We start from the raw sequence: 18,026 nt of genomic DNA, 5'->3' as shown, positions 1-18,026 counted from the left end.
TGAAAAGGTGGGTGGGCAAGAGGACGTGGGGGAACCCAGTGCCCTTCCCGTGGCACCGTTCACGGTGACAGTGAGGACACTGAGGCTGGAGGAGTGTAAGTATTCTGTCACGTTCTTGGCAAGAGAAGGGGTCAGAGTCGGACCCCGGGTGCCACTTGTGACTGCCCCTTAACCCCCTGGCCCAGAGTTCTACTAAGAGCCCTTTATTTCCGAAGACACACTTGGCAGTGGGATAGCCTGTTGGAAATCCCAGCTGTCCAGGGTGGTCTGGGGGGGTCTGGGTGGCCCCTCCCCATGCTGGTGCCATGTACTGGTCCCACCTCTCAATGACGGTGTGACCTTAAACAAGTCACTTAACTCTTCTAAGCCCCAGTCCCTTTCATGGGCTAAATGGGGATTAAAAAAAAAAAAAAAAAAAAAAAACAGAAAAAAAAAAACAACACAACACCCGGTTTATCTACCCCACAGGGCGCTTTTGAAGCCCAAATGATGTGACCACTATGAAAGTGCTTTGTAAATCGCTGTGGAAATTGCTAGATACTTAACTCCTGGGGGGTTAGTCCCTCTTGGTGCCAATGCCCAGCCCTCTTCTCCCTTGGTCATAACAGCACCCAGTAGGTGCTGTGTGTGTTTGCACTCCATAAATAAATTCTGGGATAAATAAAAGCAGAATTAATTCAACAAACATTTTCCGGAACGCTGACAATGTGCCCAGCACACCGGGCCTGGTGTGTGATCCAAAGACGCTGCAAACAGTCTCCTGGAAGCTAATTGGGGTCCCCAATTGATCAGTACTTTCTTTCGTCCCCTTTTAAGCCAACCAGTTTTGTCCGGACGGGACAAAAACAACCCTGGCGCTTTAGAGAAGCCCAGCTTGGTGGAGACAATAGCTCCCGGGCATCTGAAAGGGGCTGATTGGATTATGTGGCAAATGATGGTGGAAGGGTGACTTGGAAGGTGACAAATGAAGTGGGCGGAGGGCTGCTTTGAGTTAATCCAGGCTATTAGGAGGGAACCTTTTGTCTTCCAGGGCCTGGCAGGAGCTTTTACTACAGGTTTTTACGTCCTTAATGTAAGGACGCGTAATTTATGGTCAGTGCAAATCCAGGCCCGGTGAGATTTGAGTGGGCTGTAAAATTGAGCGTCCTGCTACCAGCGAGTAATTAGAGGGAACATTTATGTCTCCCCTTGCGCTCCGCGAAGGCCTTTTGCCACCATCAGTTCATTTGAACCTCACAACTCCCTGTCCTGACCCGGGGCTGGCCTGCCACCTCCAAGGGGAGCAGAGGCCATCAAGCCTTCCAACCAGGGCCCCACGGCACGTTTGCACCCCCGTCACCTCTTGGGTGGCAGAGGAAGAGGCGTCCTCTGCGCCGGTCCCTCCCGTCTCCGACCTGTCCCCTGTCCGACTACTTCCCTCTGAACTCCTAACTTTGCTCTCTCCACAGCCGGGCGCCTCCCAGGCCCCTCCTGTCCCCCTTCCCAGCCACGACAGCCTGTCTCTTTCCTTTCACAGCCAAGCTTCTCGAAAGGCCTGTCTACACTCGCTGTCTTCCTTCCTCACCTCCAATTTTCTCTGCAACCCACTGCTTCCTGACTTGTTCTGCTCCGTCGAACGGCTCTCACCCAGGTAATGACTTTTCTGTCGCTTAACTCTGGACACGTTTCCAACTCACGGACACACGGACACATTTTCGTTCTTTCCCTCCCGTGGCGTTCGGCTCTGGTTCCCTTGTCGACACATCCTCCCCAGACGCTTCACAGAACCCCCTGCTCCTGGCTTCCCTCGTCTTACTTTCTCCTAGGAACTGGACTATTCACATCTCTCTGGGAAGCCTTCTCCTGCCCTCTTGCCGGGTTTGAGGCCTGACTAAATCGCCTGGTGCTGAGGCCTTGGGGTTGGTCGGTTTTTTCCAAGCCACGTTTTTCTCGGTTAAGGAATAGGGCTACTGATCTTTCCCCAGCAGGTCAGGTGGGATGTGTTGCAGGTGAGAACCGGGCACTATTTGAGGGTCTTGAAATAAGGTCAGTAAAGTGTTCGTGAGGAAATTGGGAATCCTCATCAGCTTTTCTTACAGGTTAAGTTCCCACGGGGAGAACCAGAAAGGGAACAAAGGGGTGCGGGCGGGGTGGGGGGGGGGGCGGGTGGAGAGTAGCTGAGAAAGACCAAAAAAAGAAATCAACAACGAAAGTAAGAAAAGACACTGAAGGCACTAACAACAAAGTAGGGAAAGGAGACTTCGAAAACAGTAACGTCTCCCCAAAACCCCATCCAGAGAAAGTTTTCCTCTCGGGTGGCTCGGGCTAAAAAAAGTAAACAGGAAAAAGGTTTTAAATTGATTATCCCAGTGACAAATCCCAGGAAGCTTTCAAATCAAATTGCCCCATTTTAGGTTTTTAACTCCTTCTGTCAAGTTGAACCTCTTTACCTCCTGCGTCCTGGTGAAACCCTCCCCAGCCCCCCTCGCTGGTGATTAAATCCCGAAGGTACACGCAGTCTTTCAGGGAGTGAATGGCCCCCAGAAAGAGCCCTCCCCCTCCCCCCAGCTGTGGTTTTCAGTTTTATTCCACTTTCCGCCCTCTTCCCTTAATGAACACAGGGCTAATCTTGGGCCTTGTCAAGGAAGAGGCTGCAGACATTAATGAGGTAACTGCTGGACTCCAATATTCGTCTCATAAGGAGCCCTTCTTTGTCTGTGAAGGAAAAACACACTGATTATCATAATGAGGTGAGCTAGCGTCCGCAGGCAGGGGCGACCGGTGCTTAGGCCACACTCCTAATTCTGGTGCCGGAGCGAGCCGGGTTTCATTTGCTCCTCATTTAAGTCTTTGCCTCTGTCCCAGCGTGGGGCCCATTGAGCGGGGTTGAAAGTTGAAGGCTGCTCTGGGACTGGCCGCAGATAGGGCCCCTTTGCAGAAGTTCCTTTGTTCGACCCTACCGCATACAGATGTCACAGTGGTCCAGGTGCTTCTTGTCTCCTGGCTTCCTTCTCCAGAAGCCCGGGGAATGGGGGCGCGTGTTTCCTGCTGAAGCACGCACCTGACCTGTTTCTCGGGACTCCCTGGCCATCGCAAACTTCATTGTCAAGCGGTCGAAAAAGTGCCACAGCCTACGTGCAGAACCCGTGGAATGCCCCCATCCTGGTCAAGAACTAGATGGATATTAGCGCCCCATAGGCCCCCGCCCCCGCCATGGACCGGCATGGTTTGGGGTTCACATTTGACTCCCACATACTGCCGAGAGTGAGCTTCAGAGGGCCAGCCGTTTGTCAGGGTCACTCAGTGAGCCAAGTGCACAGAGGGGACATTACAACTCCTATCCGGCATCAGAAGCAGTTAAGTCCCTGCTTTTACAACCCCCTGAGTCTCTCCCTCCCCCATATGCCCTGTGCCTCACTGGAATGCACCCCGCTTTTGTCCTGATTTGAAACCCCCCCCCCCCCCCCCCCCAGAGCCCATCGGTGTCTTTAGAGCCTGAAACCTGCCCTTATGTGTCCCAAGTTCTGGACTTTTCTTTCCCTAAGGCAGATCAAGATTAAGTCACTCCCAGTTCATCAGACTCGTGCCAGACCTGCCCAATGGAGGAGAAACAAAACTAAGGGAGAAGGAAGGTGTTTGGAACAGGGGCGCTTAGAAAAGGTGGGAGGGGGCTCATAACTCACCTGTCGGCCGGAGATTCTCTGGCATGAGTCAGAACGAGCCCCTCTTCGAGTCTGCCAAACCAACTGTCCCCTCCATACACATTGAAGGGTGTCCAGGGGACCCAGATGTCACCCGGACGAGGGGACTGGGAGTGGATGGGCACCTCTGAATATAGGGATCCCACCAAAACCTGCCCCTCTCAGCGTAGTTACTGGAAAGAAAAATAGAGCAGTTCCTGGTATTTCTGAACAAGAGGACTTTTAAATAGGAAGTTAACCACAGGCCTATTCTCCAATGCATGCTAGCAATTAAGCTACAAGCCCCCAAGTCCCTAATATTCCAGCATTTGAGAGCCTGGGGAGGGGGTGGAAGGCATCTGTTAGCCAGGACCTTGGGGTTTGGTGCGCATTCCTGCCACCCTGAGTGCCTGGCACATGATGACATCTCCCCTAAACTCTGCCCCTGCTTGGGTTTCTGGAAACTCAGTCAAGCCTTCCTGAGGCCGCGAGCCGAGGGGACTGAGCTAATTGCTCCCTTGAGCAGAGGGGCGCCCCTTTCTAACTTGTCCCCTTGTTTCTGCGGTGCCTGAGCAGGACCCCCGGCACCCCACTCTTCTGGTCCCGGGGTCCAGTCTGGGACCCTGTGTGAGCTTCCTGTGTGAGCCGCCCTGGCTCCCAGAACCTACTGGTCTCAGTGTCCCTCAGTGAATCCATTCCGGAGGCTCTGGAGTCCCAGGAAGATGTGGCTTCACCAGGTGGGAACCGAGAGAATGCACGAGGCCAGGAGATGCCCCCGCCCCTGCCCCCGATTCTGAGGTTCTGTGTTTCTGCTTTTCCTGTCCACCTCTGTTCCCCACCCCCTCCTCTCCTCCCCTCTACCTCCATCCCTGTCTCCCGATCCGGTCCCCTGGGGGTGCCCTAGGCCGGCCCATGTCCCCTCTGGGTGCCCTAGCTCCAGCCTGGCACAAAGTGGGGTTCAGTAAGAGTATGTGGGATGTCTGTTTGGACAGGTGAGTCAGTGAAGGACCCGCCATACCTGTATGATGCTAGAGGGGAGTCTTTGGGAAGCAAGGGGTTTCAGGTAAAAGGGTGGAGGCTGGATTTCGTCTCACTGAGGGGGAGTGGGCATCGTCCCACCCCCGGCCCCATTTGAGCTGGGCCTTTCTGGTCTCACCCCTTCATTCACTCAGGCGTCCATCCCGTCATCCAACAGTTGATCCTTACTGAGCAAGCCCACGGCCCGGCCCTGGCTTGGCCCCTGAATCCCTAAGTGCATCCCTTGATGGCCTCTGCCTCCTGGGGAGGGCTGGCTTGGGGGTGGGGGGGGGATGGCGGTGTTGCTTTGGCTGAGGACAGCCTCTCCCTGTTCGGTGCCGGAGCCGTGGCCTCCGGCTCTGTGGAGAAGGCAGGCAGGAGGGTGTGAGGGGCAGTCCCGGTCTGCCTCCCTTTGGCCAGTTGGCCCCCTTGGCCTTTGATTTAAACCCTGGAGGAAACTTGAACCTGTCCATCTGCAGGGCTCTGCCCCCCTCCCGCCCTCTCTGCCTCCCACCCCCCATCCCGTAGCTGAGTGCTGGTGGCTGTCCTGGACCCCCCCCCCCCGCCCTACCGCTCAGGACCGCGCGCCCCTCGGGCTCTGGCCACACGGGTCTCCCCCTTGAGTTGGCTCCGCAAACCGGACCCCTTCCTCCATGATGCCTCCCTCCCCCTGGGGATAAATCCAGCCCCTTTGCCGCCAGGGGGTTGGCTGGGGGGCCTGTCCCATGCAAAAGGGCAGGTAGCCGGGACCCTCCAGGGAGCTCTGCAGCCCCCGCCTCTGCCTGCTTGCCAACCTGCTCTGCCCTGCCTGCTGGCCAGGTCGACCCACCTGGAGCTCTGTCGCCCGACCTGACCCACCCGCCCCTTCCCCGTGCTCGAAATCACCGGGCTCGTGACTCTCTTGGCCTCACTTGTCTCGCCGTCTGCCTAGCAGTTTGGTTTTCTTTGCTGAGCCCACACCTGTGGTTGCCTGGCCCCTCCCGCTGCCTCGTCTGTCCTCCACCTGCTTGCTTTCTGCCCTTCTGTCGGGTCCAAATACTCCTCTCCCTAAGGACCCCCGTCCTCCCCCAGAGAGTTTGCAGCCGGTCTCCAGTGCTCACGGGACAGGCCCCTGCTGGCAAACCACCTCCCCCAGACATCCTCGGATGCTTCCTCCCATGGGGGTGGGTGGGGCAGGGCCACCATGGCCGCACCCAGACTTCGGTCCCGCCCCTCGCCCCCGTGCCTCTTGTCGTGTCCCCCTGGGTGTTAGCCACAGCCTGTCCCTGTGAGCCCTGGGCTCTGCCACGTCCCAGGCCTCGTGACCGGTTTGGGGGGCTGCCACCTGGGCCCGTGGCCTCTCCTCACACCTCTTCCCATCACTGCTCATCTCCACGAGCCACCTCCTTCCACCGAAAGCCACGCCGCAGGTGAGACGGGGCTCCAAGCCTTTTCGAGCTTTTCCGGAGTGCTAGCCTCGCCGCAGTCCTAAGTTCCTGCGTCTCCTCCAGGTCAGCCCTGTCCCTGGCACGCGGGCCGCAACCTGGTTGGGTCGGCCGGAGAACCAGACAGAAGAGGCAGGAGAAGCCCCCGGAGGAGCGCCACCCTGCACCCAGCCTTCCTCCCCGATGCTCGCCTGGCGTCTCGCGCCCAGCGCTGTGCCTCTCCGCTCCTTCCTGGCTCCGGGTGAGTTTCTTGCTTTCTTGGGACACCAGGATTTCGCTGGTTTCAGCACACGTCTCTATTCAAGTGCACATTTAAGCCGGGGAGGGGGTCTCTCTCTCAAAAATAAATGAACATTAAAAAAAATATATTCCAACCACTAAGCCGGGGAGGGGGCGGCTACCAAGAGTGGAGCCTGTTCACCAGGCCTGCGAGCTGGGTGTCAGCGGGCTGCCTGGAACCAAGACCCTGGCCGCCTGGAGCCAGCGTGAGCGGGGCTCACCCCGGCCAGTGCACGCTGTGGACCAGGCGCGGTAAGTGAGGGGTGTCCGGCTCTGGTGGGGGCCCTTGAGAACCGGCTCGGGCCAGGCACACGGTGGGTCCTCAGGGAAGCTTTGCTGAGCCTGTGGGTGTCATGCAGGGCAGAGCGTTTGCCTTCTCTGGGCTCCGAGGCCCAGCCAGAGGGCCATCGTGGGCATGTGGAAACAGGAAAGCGCGTCTGCCTGTAGCCAGAAAACGTCTGTCCCCGAACGCCGTGCGTGCTGTCAGCCCCTGTGTGAATGCTGGGGTCTCCCACACGAGGCTTTGACGATGCCTTTCAATCACAGAGTGGTTTTTGAGTGAGTTCTTCTCTGGGCCCCTCTTCCTCGCCCCTGAAATTGCAATAAGATGGGAACGCTCGTGTCTATTTAAAGAAAATTCGTAACGATAGAGAAGAATTATAGCCACACGGTTCACTCCAGCACCGATCATTTGTTTATCCTCACTTACTCCAGACGCATTGACGGAGCCAGGGGGGTGCTCAGGGCTGGGGCTCCTTTGGGCTGCCTAAGACCAGCTTTGCCTCGAGGACCAGAGGGTCTAGCCGCGTTCCCTGGGAGATCCCACACGGTGATGTGGCCCATGTGGCAGCCAAGCCAGGTGGACAGTGGGGCCCCAGGAGCCGAGTCTCACCACGGGACAAGAGGGTACTGTGTCAGGGCCAGCAGGCCACGGGGATGTGCCAGCGAGACTGGCCGTGTGCCTTGTGTGCCCCGCATCGGATGCTCCCGGGGTAGCCACTGGGGTGACGAGCGAGGGCAGTGAGACTCCCCTGGTGGTCCAGGTGGGAGGAACGGCCTGCTGAGGCTAACTCAGCCTCCCAGACGTTTATGGAGCCTCGGGTGGGTCCCAGCAGTGTCCTTGGTCCAGATGCCAGCATCCCCCTTGGTGCCTACACCCGGGGCTCTGCGAGAGGGAAGACGATGATCGGAGCTCCCTGCCAGAGTGTGGGAGGGTCCCCTCCAGGTGCAGCAGCCCGCGGGCCGCCTGCTGTGGACCCCCAGGGTCCCTGCACCGTCCGCTTACATAATGGCTTTTCATCAGACACGGGTTTCAGAGACAGGCCTTCCACAGCCTTGCCCGTCTCCCCGGGAACGGAAATGAGGTGTGGAGGTGATTTTTAAACACAACTCCGTGCAGGCAGCAAGGAGCAGAGAGAGGTATCCACACCTGGGGGCTGTTGCCTTTATCTGCTTGTTTTCGCTCCCCAGAGAGCCAGTCAGGCTGCGGTGAGGCAAGGAGTGTGTGCCCAGGGCTAAACCCAAGGAAGGACACCGGGAAGCCCCGCCCTGTGATATTTGCTCCCTAGCTGGCATTTGCTGAGCCACCACCTGCAAGCACGGTGACGTGGCAGAGAGGCCTGGGAGGGAAGCTTTACACAGGGCGGGATGCAGGTCTGGGGTGCGGTGGCCGGGGGGGGGGGGTGTTGTTTCCGGAGCTTACAGAGCAAATCCGTGTAGCTAGTCTGAGCCAAGTGCCCATGGTTTCTGGGACATCTCAGGACTCCCTCGAGCTGGGCTGAGCTGAGGGGCAGAGTCAGGTGCCCAGCCAGTCCCAGACTTTGCCAGCCCCCCGCCCCCCACCCTCCACGGCAGTCTGGGATGACATCTCTTTGGGCCCCCTTGTATTTCAGGTGCACTTGCGAATATTCGGTCTCGGGCAAACACGTATTTTTGCGTGTTGTACATATTTGGGGTTTTGCGTGTCATTAAGTGGAAAACAGATGAAGACTAGATCGAGGGTTCTTCTCAAAGAAGTTAAAACGCAAGCTCGTCAATCAGCTGTGCGGTCGGACGTCCCAGGAATTACAGAACGGCCGTTGTTAGGTGTTGAAAGAAACGGCATTTTCAGGAAAATTCTTTTTTGATGGATTGGCCCGTCCCTGGGCGGTGAGATCCCGGCTGGCCGGACAGAGGGCGGAGGCCCTGTCACTGGCAGGAGCGGGGTTCTCTGGCCATTTGTCATGTGCTAAGTTGTTTCCCGGGGCCTGTCTCTAGCTGGAGGCTGCCGGGAGGGCACCCATGTCAGAGGGGGGATGGTGGTCTTGTCCGGAAGCTGGCCCTCCTGTTCTACTGGCCTGCCCCTGGGTGCGTGTGAAAGGGAGCCCAGAGCACAACTCAGCCTCTGTGCTCCTAGAAAGGCACCAAGCGTCCCTCTGCCCCGCACTTTCCCACCTGCAGGTTCCTTGGTGGGGGGAGGTGCATTGAAGCTTTCAAGGCCCCTGACCTTGTGACTTGTGATTCAAACCCCAAATGCATTTCCAAGCACATTTCTCCAAATCATGTCAAAACCTGGCAAGACTTAAGGGCACCAGGATGCATGTGTTTCTTATTCATTTACATGAAGTAACTCAAATGTGTTTTTTATGAGCAATCTGACTTCTAGAAAGAGAAAAAAAAAATCTACCCATCTTTAATGAGCTTGCTAATGAATTTTTCCTTGAAAAGAAGAAGGCGGCTTTGCACAGAAGGGGGTGTGGAGAGAGACAAATTAAGGTTCCAAAGGGTTAAAGGGCAGCGGGCAATGTGGAGACCAGCATTGTCAGCTGAATGGCAAAGGGCTCGCGGCTCCGGGGCAGTGTCTTTTTAGAAGACCAGAGTTTAACACGGTTGTAGATGAAGGCCCAGGAGCCGTGCCCCCTTCCCTCCGCTGCTTTGAGCCCTGTCCTCTCTCCTAAAAGGGGAACAAGGAAGTACAGCCTGGCTCCCATCTCTGGGTTCGGCAGATGGAAAATTCTGGCAGAGAATTGCATCTTTCCCAACGAGGCCACCTCAGATGTGGGGTTCCCATTTTGAAAGGGAGACCCAAGCGTGGGTGGGGAAGGAGGGGGCGCTCCCTCCACGGTGCCTTGGGTCCAGGGGACAGCCCCGGGTCCCTTGCGGCTTTGAGAAGCCGGGCCCTTAGGGAAGGCTTTAGAGAAGGACGGTGTTGGAGATGCCGACTCTGGTTCTTGGCGTGGAACGAGTCAGTGTTTCAGAGCCAGGAAAGGTGTGCATTGAGAGAGCCACTGTCACTCCCTTGGGAGGAGGTTGGACACCCTCGGGCCACTGCAGCAGGACAGAGCAGTGCCAGCAAGAGGGGTCTTGAGTTCAGTTGGATCCAGCCGAAGTGGGGAGGACCCATCTCGGGGGGAGCCCATACATCCTGGAATTTCTAGCGTCTTCTGGATGTTAGACACTTGGTCCCATACCTCGGTCCTCACTGTGGAGAACTGATCGCCCCTACCCGTGCTTTTGGGAACTGAGTGGTGAGAAAGTCTCCAGAGATATCCGCGTTTGTCTTCCCAGCTCCCTTGCCCACCCCCACTCCCAGTCCTGGGATCGTGAGGGACCAGGGAGCAGAGCAGGTGCTGGGTAGCTCAGGCTGGGGTCGGCCCCACTTGGGATGCGTGCGGGAGGGGAATTAATCAGGGGGAGAGGAGGGTGGTGGAGGGTGTAGTCGTGGGTCTCTTAATTGCTCTCCAGTTTCTTTGGGCTTACAAACAATCCAGATGGAGAGTTCTTAAGTCCCCCACCCTGGGGGTCGGGGGAGAGGACGGCTGCCCACCACCTTTTGCCTGGCTTCTCTGCGCAGTGAATAGGGTCTTTGGCAGGGGCTTAAGGAGGGACTCTTAGCCTGGGAGCTCCCAGGGCCGTTTGAGGCGGAACAAAGGCGCAGGCAGAAAGGAATGTGGGGGAGCCCCCCATGGAGAACAGCCACCTGGGGATAATCGGGAGGGCCGAGTGCACATGAGTTTTCCCAGGTCCTGTGAATATATTCTTTCAATAGAAGGTGCCTTTTCTTCAGATGAAAAGAAGAAAAGTTCAGTCACCTTCCCTGGAACGGAGTGTGTGTGTGTGTGTGTGTGTGTGTGTGTGTGCGCGCGTGTGTGTTCCCTCTGGGGCTGCGGCGGCCCCTGCCCTTGTGTGTGTGTGTGTGTGTGTGCGTGTGTGTGTCGGGAGCTGCAAGGCGCAGACAAGAGGCCGCACAATGACACGGTTAAGCAGTCACCCCAGCAGCGTGACCTCAGACACGCTGGTGCTCCTCGGGCCTAAGGGCTTGTATTCTGCAAGTTTCTCAGGAGGAAGAAGAGTCCTTGCCTGTAAACAAGGATTTGATCAAACCGGGCCTCATGCCCGAGAGAAAGCCGGGGAGGCAGATGGGGCCAGGGGGACAGGACTCCAGCGTGGAAAGTTGGAGAAGGACAGTCAGAGGGGCTGGAGGCTGACCACGTGTCTGTGCCAGGCGTGCGGGACTCCGCTGGGTGGCTCCTGTCTTCGCGGCTCGTTCTCTGGGCCGTCCTGAGGGTGGACATAGAGTTATTCCCAGCAGGTTAGGAAAGAGGGGGCTGGTGCTTGCAGTTAGGGAGGGTGGCGGGGTCAGCGTGGCTCACAGGGCCAGGGGCAGCCCCCAGCAAGGGGACCCTCTCAGATGGAGGGCAGAGAGCTTGCCCCAAACTACCCTGAGGGCTCCGCCCCCCTGGACCAACGGGGCGATACCCCGCCACGAAAGGAAGGGGACCCCGTCCCAGTCTTGGCCAGTGCCTCTTGCTGTTGGCTTCTGGGCCTCCATTTTGCCATCTGTAAAATGAGGCAGTAGCCTGTCAACCTTGCATGGTGTTCTGTAAGGCAGAAGGAGCACGGGATGTCAGCTGGGGAGAGGCCAGGGCCCCGCTTCACCGGAGTGGGAGGACGGAAGGCCTCAGGTGTCCAGATGGGGCCCCCGCTGGCCTCTAGGGCGCACTCCCACTACTCAGCACTGGTCACTGAGAGGAGGAAACTCTAAACGGGTGCTCTGAGTGCAGCAGCCGCCCTGGAACAGCCTTCGGGAGACCTGGTTCCAGCCCGGGCTCAGCCCCACCTGTGGGTGTGACCTTGGATCCTGTCTCTGGCCTGCTTGGCCTTGATTTTCCCAACTGCAACATGGGGCCATGCAGGATCGCGGTCATCTGAGGGCCCTTGGAGCTCTGGCTTCCTTCTGGCTGCCTCAGTGGTCCTCTGTGGTTTGTCTGTTTGCTTGCTGGGTCTCTAGAGTCCGAGGGCCCGGGATTACTGGTCCACTGCTGTCCGGCCTCCTCTGCTTTCGAGAGGAGACAGAGACCGGAGAGGGTTGATGCCTTGCTCCAGGTAGCAGGCCCTGGATGTGAAGCCCACTGCCAGTGGCTGGCCCCCGCTTGGCCAGCACGGGCAATGGGGTTGCGGTCATTAGCCAGTCCCCACGGTCTGACACCCCCCCCTTCCCAGCCACTTTTTGACCCCAAGATCCTGATAGTGCTCACACCCCAAGCTAGCTCCGAGGGACTGCCTGTGGACGCTGGGGCCGGAATGGCATTTTATAGAGCGTTTTACCAAATGGGTGGGCCGCCGGCCAGGCCTGGAAAACCCTTCTGAGCTGTGGGGTGGTCACCGTGTAACGGAGCCGAGCCGGCCCCGTGGCGGCGGGTCCCAGGAGGGTGTGGCTGCCGCACCTGCCCCTGTGGCTCACCTGGTGCCTTTTGGTCACGAGACCCTTGGCAGCACCTATGTTGGCGTCCTCGCCCGCTCGGCTGAGAACTTCCCGAAAAAGCCATCAGGGTGGTAACTTCTGGAAAAGTGATCAGTCCCCAGGCTTGTGCTGGCTGCCCGTCTCGGACCCAACTTGGAAGCTGTCTGCGGCTCTCTCTCTGTGTTTTCGGCTGTGATAGTAAACGGCTCGCGGGGCCCCGGGTCGGTCCCGCACCGGGTTATTGCCGCAGCGGGCTGTGGCCTCTGTTTTGTGACCTTGGTGGCAATGGTACCTGGAAGCTGAAATGAGGAATAGCGAAATTGCCAACTTCAATTAGACCAGCGACTGCCTTTCCTGGGGCTGTGCCTCCACCACTGCTCCATTAACCGTAAACATACGCCAAATAGGCCCTAATTCTCTCTAATTGCCCACTCCTGAAGCAAAGAGTGAAATTCCAGGAAGAGGCATATGTAAACATCCTCCATGGCCCCGCCAGCCAAAATTAGAGGGCTGATGGGGGCCAGCAAGAGAGGGGCCATGATTTCAAAAGATGGCCCAATTACCTCTCCCATTTTCATAAATGGGTCCATAATGTCCAGGCCCCGGTCTTCACAAAGGTACAGGAAATTAGCTTTGCAAAGAGCCTGCGTCTGTGAGGGGAAGTTGTGGGAGGGTGGTCTTTACTCAACAGGTAGGAAGGCTGAGATCTGAGGCGAGCCTGATTATTTGTATAAACTACAGGCTGTATTTCTGGAAATCACCATTTTATTGGAAATAATCCTTTTAACGTCTCTCCGTGCACTACACATCCACGAGTTATGTGTACCAAAGGCATGCCAGATCAGTTGGGTCCTGTTTGCCTCCAGAAAAGAGGAACTTTTAAGACCTTGAGCTAGAATGTTCTAATCCTGTTAAGCCACGGAGGAGGTTTCTGGGGCATCCACCAACGCTTCCTGCGTGGCTCGTGAGTTCAGTGCACGCATTTGTGAGGTCTGAGCTCAAACGCTTGTGGCGGCTGTTCCCCTGGACCCTGTAAGGAGGCCTTGTGTTTTCCTCTGGTTCCAGACAGTGACTCATCTCTGCAGCTTTTCTGACATCTGTTACGATTCCAGCCCGGCACTGCGTTGTTCTACATCACAGCAAACGCGGGGCTGGTGCCCACAGCTTTGAAACTGTCTCATGACTTTGCTAGGGCTGTGTCTGCACAAGCAGCCTGGGGTCTGCGTGAAAGTTAATCAGGGACAGTGAGGAACCCCGGGGAATTCTTGGAGCCCCCGGGGCAGAAGCAGGAAGAGACCCAGATGCCCCGAGCTACCTCTGATTTCCCTGGTTCTGGTAAACGCACCAAAGTCCTTTCCCCAACTCTTAGTCCCACGGGAGGTGACAGTGCCTGGGGTCTTGCTGTGCGTTCAGGGTCTGGAGTCCCATTGTCCCCTTAGGACTGTGGCAACCATGAGGGGCGCACCCCAGGCGCTCGCAGGCCCCTGGGGAGGCCTGGAAACTGTCTCGGGTGGTATCCAGCTCAAAGTGGGAGGCCCAGAGGGGCACCTGGGTGGCTCCGTCGGTTGAGCATCTGACTTCAGCTCAGGTCCTGATCGCAAGGTTTGTGAGTTCAAGCCCCGCATCGGACTCTGTGCTGACGGCTCAGAGCCTGGAGCCTGTTTTGGATTCTGTGTCTCCTACTCTCTCTGCCCCTTCCCTGCTCACACTCTGCCTCTGTCTCTCTCAAAAGCAAATAAACATTAAAAATTTTTTTTTAAAAATGGGGGGCCCAGAGCTTTTACCCAACCAGAGTCTGCCCTTGGTCAGCCACCGCTTATATTTATTAACATTTATATCTTAAAGACTATTTGGTTTTTGTTCATAAGATCAACCGATTAGGGGAAAACAGTGTTTGGGAAGCTCAAGGCCAAGGAAGGAATTTTTAGGAGGATTTGGAAACAAGAGGTGTGCCCTCCTGTGTCCTGGCTCGAGTCCTGGGTACACAGTGATGGACGCTACTGAGAATAAAGAGGTGTAGGCAGTGGGGAGATCCCCCAGGGCTTAAGTCAGGGCAGGGGGAGTTGCAGAGGGCCTCTTCCCACCTTGGGGCTCCTTGCCTGCACCCGCTCTTGCCCCGACCTCTGGCTCCGCCCTCACCCACCTCAGCTGTCACAGACCACCTTTCGGCCACACCTCCTTACCTTCACTAGACTCTACTGAACACGTGTGCAAAATCGACTTGCTCAAAATAACGTTTTTTGTTTTATTTTATTAAATTTTTTTTAATGTTTATTTTTGAGAGAGAGACAGAGAGAGACAGACCATGAGCGGGGGAGGGGCAGGGAGAGGGAGACACAGAATCCGAAGCGGGCTCCAGGCTCCGAGCTGTCAGCACAGAGCCCGTCGTGGGGCTCGAACTCACGAACCGCGAGATCATGACCTGAGCTGAAGTGGGACACTCAACCGATGGAGCCCCCCCCCCCCCCAGGTGCTCCTGTTTTGGTTTTTAACAAATTGACTTCCTTCCTGAGCAGTCTTAGGGTTACAGAAAGAGTCAATGGCGTCCACACAGACCCCAGTTTCTCCCGTCGTTAACACCTTGTAGCGTGGCGGCACATTTATCTTGCTTGCGGAGCCCATCTCTGATGCGTCGTCATTAGCTAAAGTCCAACGCTGACGTCACTGGATCCGCTCTCGGCCTCCTACGGTCTGTGTGTTTCGACAGATACGTAATAATGTGAGTCTACCATTAAGCGACTCACTTTTTGTTTAAACTTGAAGGCAAATGCTCGAAACTGAAGGTTGGCTGCGCCTGGCCGCGGCTCTTGGTGGGGCTGATGGAAATTTGTACGTGGTTATGAAGGTGAAGGTGTTTGTCCAGACGCCACGATCGTCCATCCTGTGACGTGTGCGCTGTGGTTTTAGGACACGCTGTCCATTAAAGACCCCGCAGCCCACTCCTCTCGTCTTGCCCCTGCTCACACCCCCGTCCCGCTGGCTTCTCCCTGAGCACATGCTGTGCCTCGGCTGTGCCCTCCGTCATGATAGGATGTCCTTCCAGGGAATCTTCTCCCCACCCTTTCGGCGTCCAGCTCGGCGGTCACTCATGCAGTGACTCAACATCTTTGGGCTCCACAGAGTAGTACTTGGATGCACGGGTAGCTCTCAGCCAAGGGCTCTTGGGTCAGGAGCCTCGTTCCTCCTCTCTGCCGGCCCCCCCCCCCCCATCCTCTCCAGACTCAGAGGAAGCTGGGGTGTGGAGCTTGGCGGGAGAGTGAGGGTACCGAAGAGAGAACGGTTGGGTTTTCCCAATCCCACACTCGCTAGAAGCTGGGGAGTCCCTGCTTGGGGTGGGTGAGCTTCCAGGGCAGTGACCCAGCGCTTTCTCATTCCAGTCGAAGCCGCCATCTGGAATTCTCCACGGAAGAGACCTCGACGCGCGACCCGGCACCCTCCGGCTTTCAAATCGTAAGTTGCTGGAGCGTGGGGAACGCATCTGTGGCCTCGTCACTGAGGGTGGGGGGGCTGCCTCCCGGAGCACACTGCCAGGCAAGCCCCGCGGGAGGGAGTGGTGAGCACCGGCCAGTGGTCCGCTCACGGGGAGGTGGGTGCCCAGCGAGCCACACTGATTGCGGACCTGGGGGGGCTTGTGTTCTAAGGCAGGACCCCCCAGCCTCCTTGTGTTGTCTCTGTGGCAAAAGAATTCTATAGGCGGCTTCGAGTGCCGGACCCCCAAAGAATTCCTTCTCTTTCGATCCTCTACCTGAATGGCCCTTTCATTATTGAGTGTCCCTTTGGCTCTTGTGCCCCAGGGCAGACTAGGACGGAAGTGCCCTTGTGAGCTGGGGGGCCCTTCAAAGGGCCGAGGAAAAAACGCGGGCCGAGGGACCAGCCTCTCGAACGGGCTTCGAGCTCCAATGACCTTCGCTCACCCCCTTGAAATGTCTGGAAAACAGAATGGGCAGATTTTCTGTCTTCAAAGTTTCCGGCTAAGTCTCTTCAAGTTCTTTATTGTTTGGGACTGAGACACTCAGCAATGGTAATGGGTAATTGCTTTTGTATCGGCCTTGAAAGGCCCAAATATTTTCATATTGCTACAGACAAAGCCGTCTATTTAGAAATGAATGCCATGTCTGTCGCTTCCCACTGGGGAGACTGTGTACAACGTGTGTGTCTCTGTGTACTCGAGGGTCTTGAAACAGGTTTCTCATGGGGATGCCCATTCACCGGGGTCCAGGGGGAAGCACCAGGGAAGAGTCCAGGGGCCCTAACCGCATACCTGTCCCGGTTTGTCTAGGACGTGAGCCCCGGGAGGGTCTGGCTGCACTAACATCTACTGTGCCTGTGCCTGAATGTGCCATGTGTATGTGTTAAGGACTGTGGGGCGCGCACACCTTGGTGAGCAGCTTGGTGGGAGGAGGCAGAAAGGTCGAAGACTGTGGACGTTCCGTTTGTCTTGTTGGGAGGTCATTTCACTGGTTTCTCTTACGTGGTCCAAATAAGCGAATGGATGGATGAATGAATGAAGGCACCGGGGCACGAATAAACAAATAACTAGGTGGGGACGATCCCATTCGATGCCTAGGACATTGGTACAGGAAACCAACAAAATATCGAATCACCGCGTAAAGAGAGCCACACAAGAACCAGTAGCCAGTCACCACGGACCAAGGCGTACGTGTGATTCAGATAGGTAGTCCCTGAGGTCTATCGTAAGAGAATAAGACCCGAATGGAGGCAAGAATGAGTAGGAAGGGGAAATGCAGAAAGCAGTGGTGGACAGGACCGTATCGTATGCTTAAACCTTTGCTAAGAGGCTAGATCTCACGTGAAGCGTCCGTAGCGGAAAAGATAGTGAAAGGAGTGATCAGTCAGGGCGGGAGGAAACTTTCGGAGGTGACGGATGGGCTTATGACAAAAGATCGTGGTGCTGGGGTCCCGGGCTGCGCTTCTCTCCAGATTCACCAGGTTGCGTACATTAAGTAGGTACGGCTTTCTGTATGTCAAAGCCAAGTTAAAATGAAAACGAATAAAGAGAAGGCCACTGAGAGAACTCGCACTGTTGACGATGAGAGCAGGAACCTCGTCAGGATGAGAAGGTTCGAGAAAGAGGGAGCAGGTGTTTGGGAGGGAGAGCGAGTGCGGCAAAACGCAAACAGTGAAGGAAAGGAAGAAGGGTAATTTCCTTGGACGAGGGGGTGAACACATACATAAGGAGGCCTGTGTCAGGTTATTGTAAACCAAGCATGACGACGGGTCCACGTACGTGCTCCTGGCATAAGAATAAGTAAGTGGCAGAGAAGGAGTTCAAAGAATCGTTAAAAAGAGAGAGAGAGGACCCAGGACACCAGAGAAGAGGGTTAGCTTCTACCAAAAGTTTTCTAACTCCGGGCACACATAAATCAATCAATCCCAAAAGGAGAGAAAGCCAAAGAGAAAGAGGGAGAGAGGGAGAGAGCGAGCTCACGGTGGAAACGCCTGGACCCAGATGGGAACACAGCGTGAGGGGCTTGTGGTGTCGTCCGGTGCTGGGAGCTGAGCCTGTCCCCCGAAAGGGTAAAAGAAAGAGAGAATAAAGTAAAATTATCTAAATAAAAATCAAGCACGGAAGGAAAAGTCACAGACGGTTGGTCCAGAAACACATTAATGGTGAATAAATTCAGGCAGGAAGGCAGTGGTAGGATTACTGATAGGAGACTGTCATGCGTCCAAGCTCATGGTTAGTCCGTTCTACAAGCCGTGGTGCTATCGATAAAATAAGGAGTCTCTAAATAGACAAGTCAGTCTCCAGAGAGACACCCGGGGTGGATGGAGTGAAGGGTGCCGGGCCCCGCAGGAGCACCTGCTGGGTGTCAGCAGGGTGGTAATTCATCTCATCTGGGCACCCGAGCACCAGGAGAAGGCAGGCAGGGGAGTGGGAGGGGAGAAGGGAGAGAAGCAGAG

The 18,026-nt window shown here is 56.4% G+C and overlaps 1 long non-coding RNA gene across 1 annotated transcript in view; it reads left to right on the top strand.

The window, feature by feature from the left end:
• Positions 1–18,026, top strand: part of LOC147579700 (uncharacterized) — a 156,895-nt gene that overhangs the window by 130,285 nt on the left and 8,584 nt on the right. The window lies entirely within an intron of this gene.

This window comes from Puma concolor, chromosome B3 (genome assembly GCF_028749965.1).
Source record: "Puma concolor isolate L17-30 chromosome B3, mPumCon1.1.hap2, whole genome shotgun sequence".
Lineage (NCBI taxonomy): Eukaryota > Metazoa > Chordata > Mammalia > Carnivora > Felidae > Puma > Puma concolor.
This window is presented reverse-complemented; position numbering and strand designations above follow the sequence as displayed.